Source organism: Giraffa tippelskirchi, chromosome 2, assembly GCF_054371585.1.
Source record: "Giraffa tippelskirchi isolate mGirTip1 chromosome 2, T2T-mGirTip1v1.2.pri, whole genome shotgun sequence".
Classification (NCBI taxonomy): Eukaryota; Metazoa; Chordata; class Mammalia; order Artiodactyla; family Giraffidae; genus Giraffa; species Giraffa tippelskirchi.
In genome coordinates, this window is record NC_137276.1 from 7,364,299 (window position 1) to 7,380,935 (window position 16,637).

Here is a 16,637-nt window from a genome sequence, read left to right on the forward strand (position 1 = left end):
CCTCCGATCAGGGGCTTCTTGACCGAAATGCTCCCAGACAGTTGCACTTACCGCGTTCTGTTTGGGATCCAGAGCTCCGAAGACCCAACCTGGCTGGGGGTGGCCCCAGACCAGGACAAGCCCCTCGGACTTTGCAGTAGTCAAGCCCCCGGGCTGGACCAGTGCAGGGAGGGGAGCTCTAACCTCAGAGGGTCTGTCCCTCCTATTTTTATCGCTCTGTTTAGCAGAAGCAGCCGCCACGTTGGCACTATGAGGACGTAGCTGGGGTGGGGGCCAGGCAGGGGAGAGGGATGAACAGCAGGTCTTCTCGCCCGCCCCCTCCCTGGAAGCCTGGCCCTCTCACCCCCAGGTCCTGGTCTTCCTGCAGGCTGCTGACCACAGAGACTCCAGCCAAGTGATGTATTAAGGGCCAGCCACGTGCTGGGCACTGCTCAGCACAGTGTATCCTCCTGTGAGCCCTGATGCTCAGCCACCTGTGATGGTGTGTAGGTGTTGTCATTCCCAGCACAGATAGGGAAACGGGCTGTGCCATCTGAGGGTTTCTGCCCAGGAGCCTACAGCCCGTTCTCTGGGCTGAACCACTTCCTACTTCACACCTGCCCAGGGACCGGCGGCTGAGAAGTCGCAGTGCACTGTAGGGCCTTCACGAGGGTGGTTAGTGACTTTACTGTTGGCCTCTTTTCAAAAAATAATTATTTGTCTGCTCTGGGTCTTAGTGCAGCACATGGAATCTTCGATCTTTGTTGCAGCTTGCAGGGTGTTTTAGATGCAATGTGCAGCATCTTTAGTTGGTGGCGTGTGGGATGTAGGCCCCGAGCGGGGATTGAGCCCGGGCTCCCCGCACTGGCAGTGCAGAGTCTTAGCCCCTGGACCACCAGGGAGGTCCCTCTTTTCTCTCGTTTGAACCTAAATCCTTTGGCAAAATCACTACACAGAGGTTGTCATTGAGATGACTGAGTTACCAGCACCCGTGACCTATTCATCTCTGGTTGAACTTGTCCATTCAGGTGCACTTAGATGTACACACAATTGCACACATTCAGATACACATGCATACTCACATGCACACACATGTGGACACACTCCTCCGTGCACATGTGGGGGTGTGGCCCTCTTGTGGTGTACCCCGTGATGGAGGGGCTTCTCAGGCCCATCCCTGGGTGCTCGCCTTGGCTGACTCTTGGGATCGGCTCGAACGCGTACAGGCTCTCTGCTTCCGTGGTGGTGAGCAGAGGTCTTAGACAAAGTCATCCATCTACACTGTTGCCTGAAATGTTTATAGAAATGGAGTTGGGGGTAATCAGACGCTGCTGCTTCTTTCTCCATCTTCCCCAGCTTGATGCGTAGGGGCAGTTTCATCTGAGACTAGTAAACGTTATAATGGATTTAAAAGAGGAAGCTGCATGGCCCTGGCTGGCACATTCGCTTTCCCACTGTGGCCTCTGGAGCCTCTCAATGCGTATGGATCAGATGATTTTATTATGCCAACATTAATATTGGGTGCACACACGTAATCTAGAGTCAGCAGGTTCACACACTACTATCTCATTAAATTTTCAGGCAAAAGCTTCAAAAATTAATTGGAGGCGTGTAATAGTTTAGAGTGTGAGCCAGCTTATGGTAATATAAATTATATGAATAGAAGACAGTTTTATATACTGAGAGGGGGAAAACCGGTTTACTTTAATGAGAAGAGATGGAAATGTAGAGCTATTTTTTCGTTACAGATGCACTCGAAAGTGTTTGGACTTAGTTGATGAATAGAGTTAATTCTTTGCTACAGTTCCAATAATTCATGTTGCACAGTTTAATGACTTCTAGATAAAAACAGGATTGAAATGTTAATTCCTCTGAAGAAATTGGGGCACCCTTGTATATCAGGCTTTCCCCCCTATTAAACTGCTAGTTAATTTCACTAAACAAGTCTCCTGGAGATATTTCATGCTACATAGACTTTTGTATTTGCTACCTGAGGTAGCTTACTTTCTTTTTTTTTAAACCGTTACGTACTTGATCGTCTTAAATGAGAGAATTTGTTGGGCAGAGCTGTGTCTACATAATTTGACCCAGTGGAGGATCCCCCTACCTGGAGATTCGTGAACATGACGTTCTGTATTTCAGTGACTAATAACTTTGCTTTGCTTTTTGTTTGACTTTGGTTTTGGATGGGTAGGTCTGTTGTCCCTGATTTTGAGCTGGAAAATAAGAAATCTTGATCAGACCCTATTAGATTCCTGAGGCTTTGTCTCAAATCATGCAGGAATTTTTCATCATCACCATGTTTTTTGGCATTTTTGTTTTCTTTTTCACTTTTCGTAATGCTGGGCTTTTTATTCCCGTGGAGCCGATTCGAAACTGAATTCAGTGTCTTCTCTTACTCTTTAACCTACTCTCAGAAAAAGATGAGTAGGAAGTAGTAACTGCAGTAACAAAAAATTGGGCTTCCCAGGTGGCTCAGTGGTAAAGAATCCACCTGCAGTGCAGGAGTCGTGGGTTCCATCCTGAGTTGGGAAGATCCCCTGGAGAAGGAAAGGGCAATCCACTCCAGTATTCTTGCCTGGGAGATCCCATGGACAGAGGAGCCTGGCGGGCTACAGCCCATGGGGTCTCAAAAAAGAGTTGGACGTGACTTAGCGACTAAACAACAACAAACAGGAAGTCGAGTAACGGTGGTGCTGGGTAATTAGGGAACAGTCAAACCTTCGTATTTATTCCCAGATTTTTTTGCATGGCTTTTTTTTTTTTTTTGAGTGTGGTTATTGTTTTGCTTTGGTTTTTGATTTGTTTGTTTTACATTGGGGACAGAAAACAAACTCGAGGGTTTAAAAAGGGAGGGAAAAGATGACTCCACCCTGGTTCTCCGTTTGCCTGGTTTTCCTGGTTTGCCATCCACGGTGGATGCCGTCTTCAAAGGGCTTCCTAGAAAGGACTCCGTTAGGGTTGAGGAAGTGAAGACCTGGGAAGACTTGAGTTTTTGGAGTTGGGGGGAGGGCCTTGCTGCAAAGCATGTGGGATCTGAGTACCTCAACCAGGGATCAGACCCGCAGCTCCTGCATCCTTGCATTGGAAGTGCAGAGTTTTAACCACAGAAGCATCAGGGAAGTCCCAAGGCTGACTTTCAGCTCCCAGGGGGACACAGGGACCCCTGCCTTCCACTCCACCCCCCACTCAGTTACTGACCACTGGGCAGATGTGGTTACGTCCTGAGAATAATCTTATGGATTTTGTTTATCGGGTTTGAGGTTCTTATCTGTTGAAGTAGGCTTTCTGAATCCCTCCATCCCTCTCTTTACCTTTATTGGTTTAGGGACCTTCTAACATTTAGGGGTTTGGTCTTTTTTCCTGAGATCGGTTGGTAGGTGTGTGTCCAGCTTTGGCTTCCAGAGCTGTCAGTGGCTCGGCTGGGAAATGGAACGTGAACTTGGAGCCCATTGAGAGACTCTGCCTGGGAGTCTGCTTTCATCTCCCGGTTCCCAAATGTGCCCTTTGCGCTCCCGGCTTCTGCTTTCACCGCACGCAGCTGTGGATTGGGCACAGTTAGGTCCTCCCCCATGACGTCACATCAGTGATATCTCTTCTGTCCCACGCTGGTGGAAAATTAACTTGTGAACCATCAACCCCGGCCATTTCTTAGCGTTTCTGTTCCTTTGAAGCTTCAGAAGCTTCAATTTAGGATTCTTTTCAGGGCGTTTCTCAGTTCCGGGATTGTTGACATTTGGGACCCCTACTGAGTCCCTGGTGGGGAGCTGTCCTGTGAGTCCTGGCCCCACCCACCAAATGCCAGGCTCACCCTTCCCACCTGCTTTCCGGCAGCCGGTGTCCAGACGCATCACCCAGGGTGCCTTAGGTATAGGTGTCCCCACCGAGACCACTTTTTTCCCTGGGCTGATGTCTCCTCCATCCCTGCTGGGAAATCACCTTCTAGCCAGTTCTGTGTCTTTCGGAACACACGGCCTGCACACCTGTGTTGGCTGCTTGCTCGCTGGTCCTGGTGGAGGAGGAGGCCTCCTCCTGCGCTGAGATGCAGTCCTCCTCCCGCTTACCCTGCAGACTCAACACGGGCAGTTCCTGACAGTACAGCCGGCAGACAAGAGCTCTCACCTTGCTGTGGTGACCTGTCGGGATGGGCCCCCGGTCCTTGGACACTGGGCCTCGGCATCCTTCAGTCTGAACTGGAGGAGCCTTATCAGCGCCAGGCATAACTTACTGCCTGCTTTTCCCTGTTCTTTAACTTTTAATTGAAACCATTTAGTTACCACCCCTGCTGCTAGGAATCTGGGGACAATTAGGGAAGTCCCATCTGTCCTTTGAACCGCGTTCTATTGCCTTCTCCGCGCTATCTCCAGAAGTGGGTTTGAACAGCCCTGTCTCTGCTTCCCCCTGGTTGATGGTTGTTATCTCACTTGAATGAGTTACGGCAACTCTTTAAATCAATTATTTTCCCGGGCGCGGGCTTGGAGATGATTTAGTGGAGTCGGACGCCTGGTTTTCCAGTGCAGAGCGGTGACACCGCCGAGGCAGTCGGGGGGAGTTTCCAGCTGTCACTTAACAGGAGTACCTTCCCTGTTCACCGCTCCCCCCGCCGCCTGGCATGAGCCCCTGTTTACCATTTCAAAACAAAGATTGGAAATGGCAGATGCCATGGGCTTTGCCAGTCTTTCCCCGAGGCGAGGAATTATCTGTCCAGTAATATTAGGTCAGTGAATTCCTACCCAGCTGTGTGTCTGAAAGGAGGGGGGAGGGGAGGGGGAGGGGCGGCCTGGGTGCCAGTCAGGAAGGCCGTTTATAAATCTATAAATGGGTGAAACCGGCCCCTCTCCTGCTTTGCTGTTTGACTTGGAATTAAACAAAGCGTCATGAGTGGGAGGTGTGTCGGACAATCACTTTAACCAGTTTGCTTTCTAATGTGGAAAATCTGCCTAAGATAGGACCTACTGCCGTGACTGTCTGCAGACAGACAGGCTGGCTCAGGCACTGGGACCAGAGCAACATGCGGGGTGGCAGCGGGCACTGGGGCCTGCCTGTTTTTGGCAAGAACTCGGGGGCCGAGCTGGTCTTCTTGTTTTCCTCAGGGGCCGCAGGGTGCCCGTGGACCTGGCTTCAGGTCACAGGACACAGTGAAGCTTTTTTCCTGGAGTGGGTTGCCATGCCCTCCTCCAGGGGATCTTCCCAACCGCGGGAATGGAACCCAGGTCTCCTGCATTGCTGTGCTGTGCTTGGTCGCTCAGTTGTGTCCGACTCTTTGCGACCCCGTGGACTGTAGCCCACCAGGCTCCTCTGTCCATGGGGGTTCTCCAGGCAAGGATACTGGAGTGGGTTGCCATTGCCTCCTCCAGGGGAACTTCCCAACCCAGTGAGCGAACCCAGGTCTCCCGCATTGCAGGCAGATTCTTTACTGTCTGAGCCTTCAGGGAAGTCCATGAATACTGGAGTGGGGTAGCCTATCGCTTCTCCAAGGGATCTTCCCGACCCAGGAATCGAACTGAGTCTCCTTCATTGCAGGCAGATTCTTTACCAACTGAGCTCCCAGGGAAGCCCTTGTTTCTGGAGGGTGTTTTTAACCCAGTACTAGGGCTGTCAGATGCTTACTGAGAAAGCAGACCAGGTGATGATGGCTCTGACTTGCAGGTTTTTCCAGGAAAAGGCAGGAGCCGGGACGCCAAAGCAGGACAGAGCTCAGCCAGCTTGGGCTCCAGAATCCCCGGCTGCCAGGTGCATGCAGCGTCGCCCAGCTCTGGGCACCGGTCTTGCTCCACCCAGCAGTCCCAGCAGGGCCATGGCTGCCCTTAAGCTCCAGGAGTAGGGGCTGCCCCGGTGCCTCTGCAGAAGGTGGGCTGTGTCCCTGGAGGGAGGAAAGTTAGTAAGACGCTCTCAGAGATTGTGAGTACAAGGTGATGAGTCAGACTCTTCAGACGTGGCAACCAGTGTCGCCTCCAAAAATGACCATGTATGCCCTTTGACCTCCTAATTCTCCCTTCCCCACCCATTGCCAGGAAAGCTTTCATACACTAAGGTGGTGTTATTTGATGGCAAAAAGACAGATGCCTCAAGCACCCGACACTGGGAAAATAGCTCGTTCGTTTTAAAATGATGCTTTCACAGTTTGAAATAACATAAGTAGAAGGCTTGTCTTGAAGTGGAAAGATCCAATATTGAATGTACATTTATGAATAAAGCCAGAGAAATACTCACGGGGGATATCTGATGATGAATATTTTATAGTGCTTATCTTTAGCTGGTAGAATTTGGGTGTGTTTTTTCCCCCACTCTCTTCTCATTCCAGTCAGTGTTCTCTAATGAATATATGTTGTCTTTTTTTTTCTTTAAATAGGGAAAAATTTTGCTGGTCATCTTGATGTTTCCAGAAGGGTTATATGCTTAATGAAGAGGGAAGAAATGCAATACAAGATCTATAAAAGCAAAGTCAATCATTCCAACTCAAGATAAAACGTCAGGGTTTTTTCTCCATGCTTTTCCTGAGTATGTATAAAGTGTATAAACACAAGGGTTTCTGTTGACTTATCCAAAAGAACCCAGCCATCCCCGTATTTCCCTGTGATTGTCTTTGGTCACGTGAGTGGACACAGGACTCTCTGTGTCACTGGGTCTGTGTACTTGCTTTGTCTTTAGGTTTTTGCACCACCACCCACCCCTGCCGTTTTTGTCTTTCTTGGCAGAGCCGTGTGTGCTGGGGTCCAGCCGCCCTTTGGTCGCTGTGTGGCTTTGGGGAGATGGTTCGTGCTCTCTTGTGCCTCAGTTTCCTCCTTAAAAACAGGGGCAGTAGTGCCTGTCTGGGAGGACTCGAAGGACTGGACGAGTCGGCGTCTGTCCGCCGGGTGAACAGCCCCTGATGCCTCGGGCTTGGTCACAGTACCGCCCCGCTATCTTTGCCGGTGTCACTCCCGTCTCCCCAGTGTGGGTTGGTTTGTTTTGATTTTGATTGGCGTGTCGTTGATTCACAGTGTTATTTCCCAGTGTTTTTAATAACCAGCATTAGTTCACATTCTCCCCATATTTGTAATCAAAGCATTAGTTCACATTCTCCCCACATTTATAATCACACACACATAACACTTGAGGAGCACAGAACTCAGTTCATAATACGCGTCCTTTGCATTTAACGGCCCTAATACAGCAGCCAAACTCTATCCCCCTCCTCAGAGGCGGTCACAGATTCTGTGTTTGAAGGAAACTCCCTTTTGGGTTACTCCTGTTCCTTCCCCTCCCCGCCACGAGCAGACGTTATCTGTCTGGAGCAAGCACGTTTGGGTTGTCATCTTCAAGGACTGTGGCATTGGAGCTGCCTCCTGGAGCCAGGAGAAATTCAGGGGTGGACCCGGCTGGAAAAGTGTTCCCAGGGACAAAAAATGAGTGCTGACTTATGGGGGAGACTGGGGCGGGGGGTTTGTGAAAACAGAACCAGCAGAGGCCAAGGTGGGAATCCACCTACCAATTGAGCCCATCCAGGACAGGACAGGTCCTGAGACCTGTGTGCTGGGTGATGGGGCTTCCGATGGACAAAATTAACACTGCATTCAGTAACCCCAGGTTGACTCGTCCACCTGGAGTCAGGCTCTCCCTGCTCAGGCTGTTTCTTCTCTAGTTCACCTCTGTACTTAGCTTTTTGAAGAATAATTTCACTGATTCCATCAGGTAATTTTGTTGCCCCGATTTAAATTGGTTTTTTGCATCAACCTGCGCCTACGTCAGAAATCTCTTTAGTTGTGTTTGCTTTTTCACAAGAGTGTTGAAAAGGAAAACAGTTTTTATTCTCGTCTAAAATCTGTTGCCAAGAGCAAATATCTGAAAGTTAAAAAGAGAATGTTTTGCATCATGTTATCAGGCTCAGGAATATCCTGTGCAGGGCTCAGCTTCCTTGGGGGACATACATGACAAATATGCTTCGGGAGAACTCTTACTCATATTCTATCGCATGTTTTGGGGAAGAAATTAGAATCCGGCCTTTGGGTCTCCGATACCAATTTTACATCTCAGGAACCAAATTGATGAATCCCAGCTAGAGTAAAAGGCATATCTGATAGGCTACAAAATTTAAATGGTTACGTTTGATATTTTATCTTGTCTTGATTGATTTGCTCGGTAGAATTCATCATTGAATCGCAGGGGCTGGGCAGAGCTGAGACTTGATATTTATCTCCCTTCCAATTGGATCTCCTTATTTGGGGCGTTTCTTTAAGGTCAGTTTGCACAGTGGTGAGAAGGAGAATTATGGGCAATGTGCTGTTATGTGCTCCTTCTTTTGGTGTGTATTTTAATTTCGGTGGGGAGTGTACCACGCGACTTGTGGCAACTTAATTCCCAGAGCAGGGATCGACCCGTGCCCCCTGCAATGGGTGCAGCCCCTGGCGTGTATTTTAAGGAAAATCAACACTCTTACACACCTTAGGCAGGACTGTTGTTTTCCAACAATTGGAAACAGTAAGTGATTCCCAGGAAAGAGACATCCTCACATGCCTTTGAGTCATACAGCACAGTCCAGAAGATAACGGCGCCAGAGGAAATGCAGAGGTCATCAAGGGTGTAGGCTTTTCCACTGTGTCCACTGGTGAATGCTGCTGGCGCTCCAGCACTGCTTGGGTTCTTTGGCCATGATTGAGTGGCAGACACTGTCAAATGAATGTCTTGAATGAATATGTGCTCAGTTGTGTCTCTTTGTGACCCCATGGACTGTAAGCCTGCCAGGCTCCCCTGATCATGGGATTCTCCAGGCAGGAATCCTGGAGTGGGCTCCCATTTCCTTCTCTAGGGCATCTTCCCAACCCCAGGGATCGAACCCAGGTCTTCTGCATTGGCAGGCAGATTCTTTACTGCTGAGCCACCTGGAAAGCCTATCAAACACTATCCAAGTAGAACCTTAAAGGGCATGGAAGGTTACTGGAGGGCAGCGTGGATGCTGCAGCCTCGGTGGAGAGGGAATGGTTTGTAACTCTTCCCTTTGGGTGGTGGCTCATGACCAACCCTGGTATCCCTGTGTTGTCCCCTCCCCCAGCCCAGTTCCTTCCCTGTAACAAGGAAACCTGTGCCCCTTGCCAACTGCCTGCTCCATTCCGGGAGCAGCGTGAAGGATCCTGTGGTACGTATTTGACCCCCGGGAGGTGCCCATGACGTTCCTCTGCCCAGGAATGCATGTGACCTTTAGACTCAGCAGGCAGAAGAAGGGGGGCAGAAGGAGAGTGCGAGGTGTGTCCCCAGCAGGCCCCGCAGCCTGGGGTGCTGGGGTCAGATTCCAGGGCTGGGTGCGGCTGCATCTCCACCCCTGCAGAGCTCACAGAAGCACGTTGAGCCTAGGGACTGGGCTCTGGAGCAGAAGGAGTGTTACCTCGTGAAGGGAGGAGGCCACTAGCCCCAGAGGGCAGAGCTGGGCGGGGAGGCGGGAAGTCTTTTAAACCCAAAGAATGTTTCTTTTTTGGCCTCGCCCTTCGGATCCTTCCCTGGTGGCTCAGACGTTAAGGGGTGTGCCTGTAACGCAGGAGACCCCGGTTCAATCCCTGGGTTGGGAAGATCCTCTGGAGAAGGAAACGGCAACCCACTCCAGTATTCTTGCCTGGAAAATCCAATGGATGGAGGAGCCTGGCAGGCTACAGTCCATGGGGTTGCAAAGAGTTGGACACGACTGAGTTACTTCCCTTCACTTTCGGATCCTTAGTTCCCCAACCAGGGACTGAATCTAGGGCCCTTGGCACTAACCACTGGGCTACCAGGCAAGTCCCTAAACCTACGAAATTCTTAAGATTAACACATTGTCCAGTCATGAGTCAGAGCCCTGGATCTGGTGGACTGCCTGACAGGCCACCTGTTCAAGCCTGCCAGGGTCACTGCGTGTCTGGAACGTCTGCCTCCCAAAGATATGCTGGAGTCAACGCATGGGAGAGGCCCACACCCTTCTAGATGGTGGGGGGATGGGGGAGGTTCTTGCTTGTCGGCCAACAGAAAAACTCCAAGAGAAAATAAATGCAAAGAGAGAGACGGGCTGTGGGGTGATGGGTCAGCAGCTTTGCAGAGCTGGGAGGCTGGGCTCCTTTAGCCGACAGACCTCACCCTCTGGGGGCTGGCAGGGTGTGCCTTGGTGTGAATGAATGGATGGTCCATCCCCAGGGCTTGCTTTCCTTTGACCAGATGACACTCACAGATGCTTCTGTTCATAGCAAGAAAGGGGCCCAAGCCCCTCTTTTCAGGATTGAGGTGGAGGCTGATCAGCCTGTGCTCCCTACAGACTCAACCACACATCCGTTCAAAAATCATGTGTGTCAGTTCACACTTAAAACATTGGTGCGTGTACGTGCCAGAGGCTGTCCTAGGATTTGTGTGTACCGCCGACAAGCTGTCACAGAGCTTGTGTGCTAGAGGATGATAAGCCCCTGCTGATGGTCTTCCTGAGGGGTGTGTGAGTGTCAGACTGGGAATACAGTCTGTCTTGGACAAAGTAGCCACTTTGGCAGGAGTGTTGAGAGCAGGCCTCCCAGGATAGAGCTGAGGTTGGGGTGGTGGAGATCTGGCTGAAGGGCCTCTGCACAGGGCATGCAGGACAACAGCCAGTGTGGCTGCGGCTGCACAAGAGGGCGCAGCAGTGGGAGGCCTGGCCATCAGAGTCCTGCTGTTGACCGTCAAGGCAGTGGGAGCTGTGATTTCAAGGACAGCGTGATATGGTCAGGTTTAAGTTTTGAAAAAAGTCCTACCCCCTTAAGCCAGAAAAACTGAGACCCCTCGGTGTCTCTGGAAAATGGTTTCGAAAGAGGCCAGAATAAATGGAGACCATTTAAGTGGGCCTGTAAGGTCGTGGTCCATCTATCTACTAAGATTACTCATACTTTAGCTAAGAATGTCTGAGTTAACTTGGAGGTGGTGAGTTTGAAATCAGTCGGAGTAGATTTCCCTAAAGTTTCCTGCAGGATGGTAGCATGGCCCCAGAATAACTTCTGAGGTTTTCTGTTGTTTTTTTTTTTTTTGCCCTGATCTCAGAAGTAAAGCTCACAGCTCTGCCTGGAGTCTGAGTTGTTTCTGGTCCGTAGGATCCTTGGGCTTCCCTGGTGGCTCAGATGGTAAAGAATCCGCCTGCAATGCAAGAGACCCAAGATTGATCCCTGGGTCAGGAAGATCCCCTAGAGAAGGGAACGGCAACCCACTCTAGTACTCTTGCCTGGAGAATCCCATGGACAGAGGAGCCTGGTGGGCTGCAGTCAGTGGGGTCGCAGAGTCAGACACAATGGAGTGACGCGCACACACGGATGTTTAAAACAGCAGAATCCCCCACTTGAGCACTTTCTAAAACTGCCAGTGCATACGGGGTAGCAATCCTGCCATATGTCCTCAGAGCTTGCTTTCATTGTCATTAAAAAGCGTCAGACGTGCGTGTCAGAAAGAGATGAGATCCTGCTGTAAGGACTTTGTCTTCATCTTTTCTCAGCTGCTTAAATTGCTGTCAGGGCCTGCCTGTAGGAATCTTGGACAAGGGGGTTTGCTCTGATCTAATTATGTTGCTAGTAAAAATCTTGGTGCCTTTTCTCCACTTTCCGTCTTAGCCACTAAAATTAAAATTTATCTTGGAGCTGGGCAGCTGTTTGCACCCTGCCTCCTGTTTCCTCTGGACATATTGGTGTCCTGGCTCAGGCAATGGGTGGGCGCAGGGGGTGAAGGGTGACTTCTGTCCTGGTGGCCAGGAGCCCTGGTTTGCCCGGGGTAGCTCCAGGTCGGGTTGCCTTGAGGTTTTGCCCCCAGAGCTGTTGCTAAGGAGAGGGCTTTGTTTACATGGAGCCTGGGGGATGTTCAAGGGCAAGTGCACTTTGGCGAAGATTCGCAGATTGGCAGATTTCTGGGCTCGTGTGTCAAGCACCCTCAGTGTCAGGTGAAGAAGCTGACATGTCCGGGGGCAGCAGTGGGGCAGTGTTTTGGGGATCACGAGGAACCTGGGCGGAAAGGAGGCCCTGATGATCAGCAAGGCCAGGCTGAAGGAGGGAAGGTAACAGGGAGCCGGAGCCTTGTGGCCTTGCTTCCTGGGTGGGGTGGTCACGACCTGCCCTGTGATCAGAAGGCCCACCCTCTCTGCCAAGGAACCAAGGATGGAAGGAGAGAGGCTTGTGGGTGCTTCTGAGAATCCCAGTGTCCTGAGAAATCCTGCCAGACTGGGGCCACCAGCAAGGGCTGCCAAGACAAGAGGCTGGGGAGGGTACCCCTCCCCGTGGTGCCCTCCCTACCCGGAGGGGCGGGGAGGGGCAGGGTGTGGGGCAGGGCAGGGTGTATGGCAAGGAGGGCTGCAGGAACACACCCGCAGGCCAGCCTCTTATTCACTAGTTACCTTTCCCTGCCCAGCTGCCCTGGGCTCCTACTAGAAGGACCCTGGGCTGGCCTCCCCTGCCATGGCCTCCTGTGCTCTGGGCCAGGGCAGAGTCACAGGCCACCTCGATCCCCCCTGCGAAGGAGCCGCCGGTGCATCCTGGCTCCACGCTCAGTACCAGTTTGGACTGAGATCTTGGAGGGCGTGGTCCCCCTCTCTCCCGGCCATGGCCATCTTCCTCACCTTCTGCTCCTGAGGAAGCTGAGTCAGGTCGTCCCTCAAGGGCGGGGGCTCATGTGAGGTCACGCGACAGTGTGCCTGGTGCTTTGTGGAGGAGCCTGCGACGTCTCTGTCCCGTCACACGTATCTAGAGATTCTTTTTGGTCCAGGAGCTTTTCCCCAAGTGACCTGGCTGGGCTTCGCTCCCGTTTGGGGAACTCGGTGGGGATTGTATGCTAGCTAGCCCCGGCGGTCTCACACCCAGCCACGTCTTTGGGGTCTGACTTTGTTGGTGCTGGCTTTAGCTGACCGCTGTCCCTGTCCTCCCGGGTCACATCCTCAGAGGATGGTGCGGACGGCCACTTAGAGAGATGGTCTCTGCCCCTGGGTCCTAGGTAGGCACTGCTCCCGGTGGTTCAGAGGGAGGAACACATAAACCCTGTGCTCTGGGCTCCTGGAGAAAGCGCTTCCAGAACTGAATCTTCTAGCAGCAGGAACGTGAAGAGTGGAAGGTAGTGCTGAAGCCGGCTGGCCTTGTCCTTTGAAAACAGGCCAGAGGAGAATGAGCGTGGCTATTTGCGCCGGCCGCTGCGATCGAGTCGCAGGGGAGAGGGAGAATTAGCTGAAAACGTTACCTGAGGCAAGAGGTATATGAAATTTTTATAAGGATTGATTGAATGATGAAAAAAGTCGAGAGGAGTTACAGAAAAGAATTTTTTTGTGGAAGCTCCTGACCGTCTTCTGCTTTCTCCAGAGAGACTGACTGGTCAGGCTGTGTTTCCATGGGGAGGAAGTCTGTTTTAACTGTGGGGAAGACGGGATTTTGAAGAGGTGGCCTTGCCCTGGGGCCCGTGAACGGCTACCATGGTCAGCCCACCTGGCTCTTGCGGGGACCCTGGGCAGGTCTGGCCCCTGGGCCACCAGAAAGGACGAGTGAAGGCCCCATGTCCTGCCGTGGGCCTCAGCCTTGCCACTGGGCTGCTGCCTGAGTCATCCCTGTCGGGTGGAGTTTGAGAACGGGGCGTGAGGGGGGTGAATTCTTGATCCTTCTCACGCCAGGGGCCTCCAGCTGAAGCCACGTCAAGCTGAAGCCAGGGACGGGAAGAGGTTGTGGGTCCAGAGACCGCCAGAGGGGCCTTGCAGGCCTGGGGTTTAGGTGTTTGGAAGTCCGGCTCCTCACTTGGTGGCCCATTTCTTGGAGCTGCCCCAGCGCAGGTAGAACACAGGCAGTGAAGGGTCAGAAAGCCCTCTTCTCCGCTTGATCTCTCCAGCCTTTCTAGAGCTCTGCAGTTTGTTTGAGGCCAGTGAACCCCAGACTGCGATGGCAGAGTGGGGAGGCCTCACCTGCCTTTGTCTCAGCCCACCCCTTAACCCACCGTGGGGCAGGTGGAGAACAGGATCCTAGAGGCCTCCTTGATCCCTCTGTCTGTCTGTCACCTAGGGCTCCTGACCTGTGGATCGTACTTTGGTTTTTTTATCGTTTTACCTTCAGGAGTAACAAAATCCCATTGCAATGATTTGGGTCCTGTGTTGGAATGTCAGTCAACCTTTTTTTCTTTTTTCTTTCATAAGTTATTTATTTTGGGCTGTGCTTGGGTCTTTGTTGCTGTGCGGGCTTTTCTCTAGTTGCTGTGGGTGGGGTTTACTCTCCAGTTGTGACGCTCCGGCTTCTCCCTGTGACTCACGTCCTCCAGGCTGTGTGGGCTTCAGCAGTGGCGGCACGTGGGCTCAGTAAATGCAGTTCCCAGGCTCTAGAGCACGGGCTCAGCAGTTGTGGCATCGCGGCTTACTTACATGGTAGCAGGCCCAGGGATCCAACCTGTGTCTCCTGCGCTGGCAGGCAGATTCTTTACCGCTGAGCCACCAGGAAAACCCTGCAATATCAGGTAATCCTTAAACTTGATCACAACTGCTATGGATATTTATGCCCATTTCTTTTTTTTTTCCCTTCAGTTTTATAGTCGATATGATTTCAGGCTTACAAAAGAGTTGCAAGAATGAGACAAAGAATTTCTAATTACCTAGACACCCCCACCATCACCGACTCGATGGACATGGGTTTGGGTGGACTCCGGGAGTTGGTGATGGACAGAGAGGCCTGGCGTGCTGCAATTCATGGGGTCGCAAAGAGTCAGACACGACTGAGCAACTGAACTGAACTGAGACACCCCCGAGTGATATTTTACCATGTTTGCTCAGTTCTTATTTCATACACACAAACACAGAAGCATTATTTTTCTTGAACTCTCTGAGATTCTAAATACCTAACTCAGATGTGTTTAGGGATTTAAAAAAAAAAAAGTTTTTCCTAAGTCCCAGCACATTCTTTTACAACACCAAGTATCAAAATCGGTAGATTAACACTGATGATAATATTATCTAGTCTTGACACTGTGTATATAGATTTTGCCAATTGTCACAACAATGTTCTTTATGGCTGAAGAAAGTTTAGTTGCCGTGTCTCCTTGAAAGAAAGTGAAAGTCTCCTTGGTCATCTTTAATCCGGGAGCAATCCGTAATCTGCCTTTGGTCCATAACATTGATTTTTTTCTTTTTTTTTTCTTAAACAAGAACAGACCAGTCATGTTGTATGTGGTTCTGCCTCAGGTTTATTAAAGTCAGCTTACGTACTTTGGGTGGGAATACTTGAGATGTGGTGTGTTTCCCCGTGACGTTGGTTTATCTCATCGCTGGTGAGGTTAACTTCAAACACTGCGCTTCAGTGCTGTTTCTGTTTTCTCTACTGTAAAGCTATCCTCTTTCGCTTTGTGATTAATAAGCATGTTGTGGGGAGATGTTTTGAGACCGTGGTGATGTGCTGTTTGATCTTCACACTTTCTCAGTCACTGATCTCAGTGTCCATTGATGATTCTCACCCAAATCAATTATTATGATGGTTGCCAAGTTATAATTTTCCAACTCCATCCTTTCTTCTACATACACGTATTTGCTTATGTTCTACTGTTTTTTTAAAGAAGCTTCCCCCTTTCCCTTACATATAATAAGATAAAGTACTTTATTTGTGTGTATATAAAAAGACTCAGGTTCTTATTTCACCTAATGGATTATGATCATCATTCATTGCGATGTTCAAATCGCTTCAGATTCGGCCAGTGGGTGTCTGTCTGACTGGCTACAATATTATCTCGTATTTTTGAAATGTCTCTTTATTTCTTGGAGCGTTTCCATTCTTTCTGACTCAACCTCCTTTTCTCCCCCATGTCATCCTACACATGATTTTGTGTATCTTTCTCCTACATACCATGTGTGGGTATGAACTGGGTGGGGGTGGGGAGGCAGCGTTGAGTATTTCTAGTTTGTGAGTAGGACACGTATGTGATCGCACACTCGGAACGTAGAAGTGCGCTTCTGTGCCCGTGAGTTCAGAGGCTGCTGCCTCGGGCTTCCTTGGGGCCGGCAGAGTTTCTCAGTGTCGACCTTTGGGGTCCAGCTTGAGACCCAAGTCTGGCCCTCCCAGATGGACCACGGCTAGGGTTCCCTCCATTCGGTAAATAATTTACGACTTCAGCTGCCATAGGCACGGATTTCTTTTTTTTGACCACTTGTTTATTTCTTCCGTGCATCTGGAGACCTTTGTGGTGTTGGGGCTTGGAGTTCATTTGAGAAAGGATCCCTAGGAGATCGTGTTTCTAATGACAACAGTCAGTGTGGCACAGATGGCAGCCCCATGATGTTAGGGGTATTCTCCAGTCAACAGGGGTCAATCCCTGTCCTTCCAGATGGGTCAGGGGGCAGTGACCAGCGGCAAGGAGGAGGCTGTGCCCTGACAAGCCAGCCTGTCACTTTCCCACACCTGCTCGGGCCCAGGTGTGCTGCTGGCTGCTGGTCCTTGGTAAGAAAAGGAGGCAGGTGCCAGAGGTAGGTGACTTGATTGAAGATGTAGACTTGTGTGTTTGTTTACCCCTGAAGCCAAGGAGCCTTGAGGGGTGTATTTCTCTTTAGAAGTTTTGACTGCTGTTCCCTTAAGTAGAGTTATATGGAAGCTTGATTTATCTGCTCCAAAAAATATGGGCCCCTCAGAGAAGTTAAGCAGAGGATAAAATCCCTTCATGGTAGTTAAATTTACACTCTGTTAAAATGATTTGTGCACTTTGCAGTAAGCCGT

The 16,637-nt window shown here is 50.7% G+C and overlaps 1 protein-coding gene across 2 annotated transcripts in view; it reads left to right on the forward strand.

Moving 5' to 3' along the window:
* CTBP2 (C-terminal binding protein 2) overlaps positions 1 to 16,637 on the forward strand; it is a 167,123-nt gene that overhangs the window by 65,070 nt on the left and 85,416 nt on the right. Inside the window, exon 4 of one of the 2 annotated variants that reach the window (XM_081533652.1) lies at positions 6,332 to 6,480. The exons of the other annotated variant lie outside the window; for it this stretch is intronic. The gene's annotated coding sequence lies outside the window, so the exon portion shown is untranslated. The remainder of the gene's footprint in view (positions 1 to 6,331; positions 6,481 to 16,637) is intronic. 2 annotated transcript variants of the gene reach the window in all.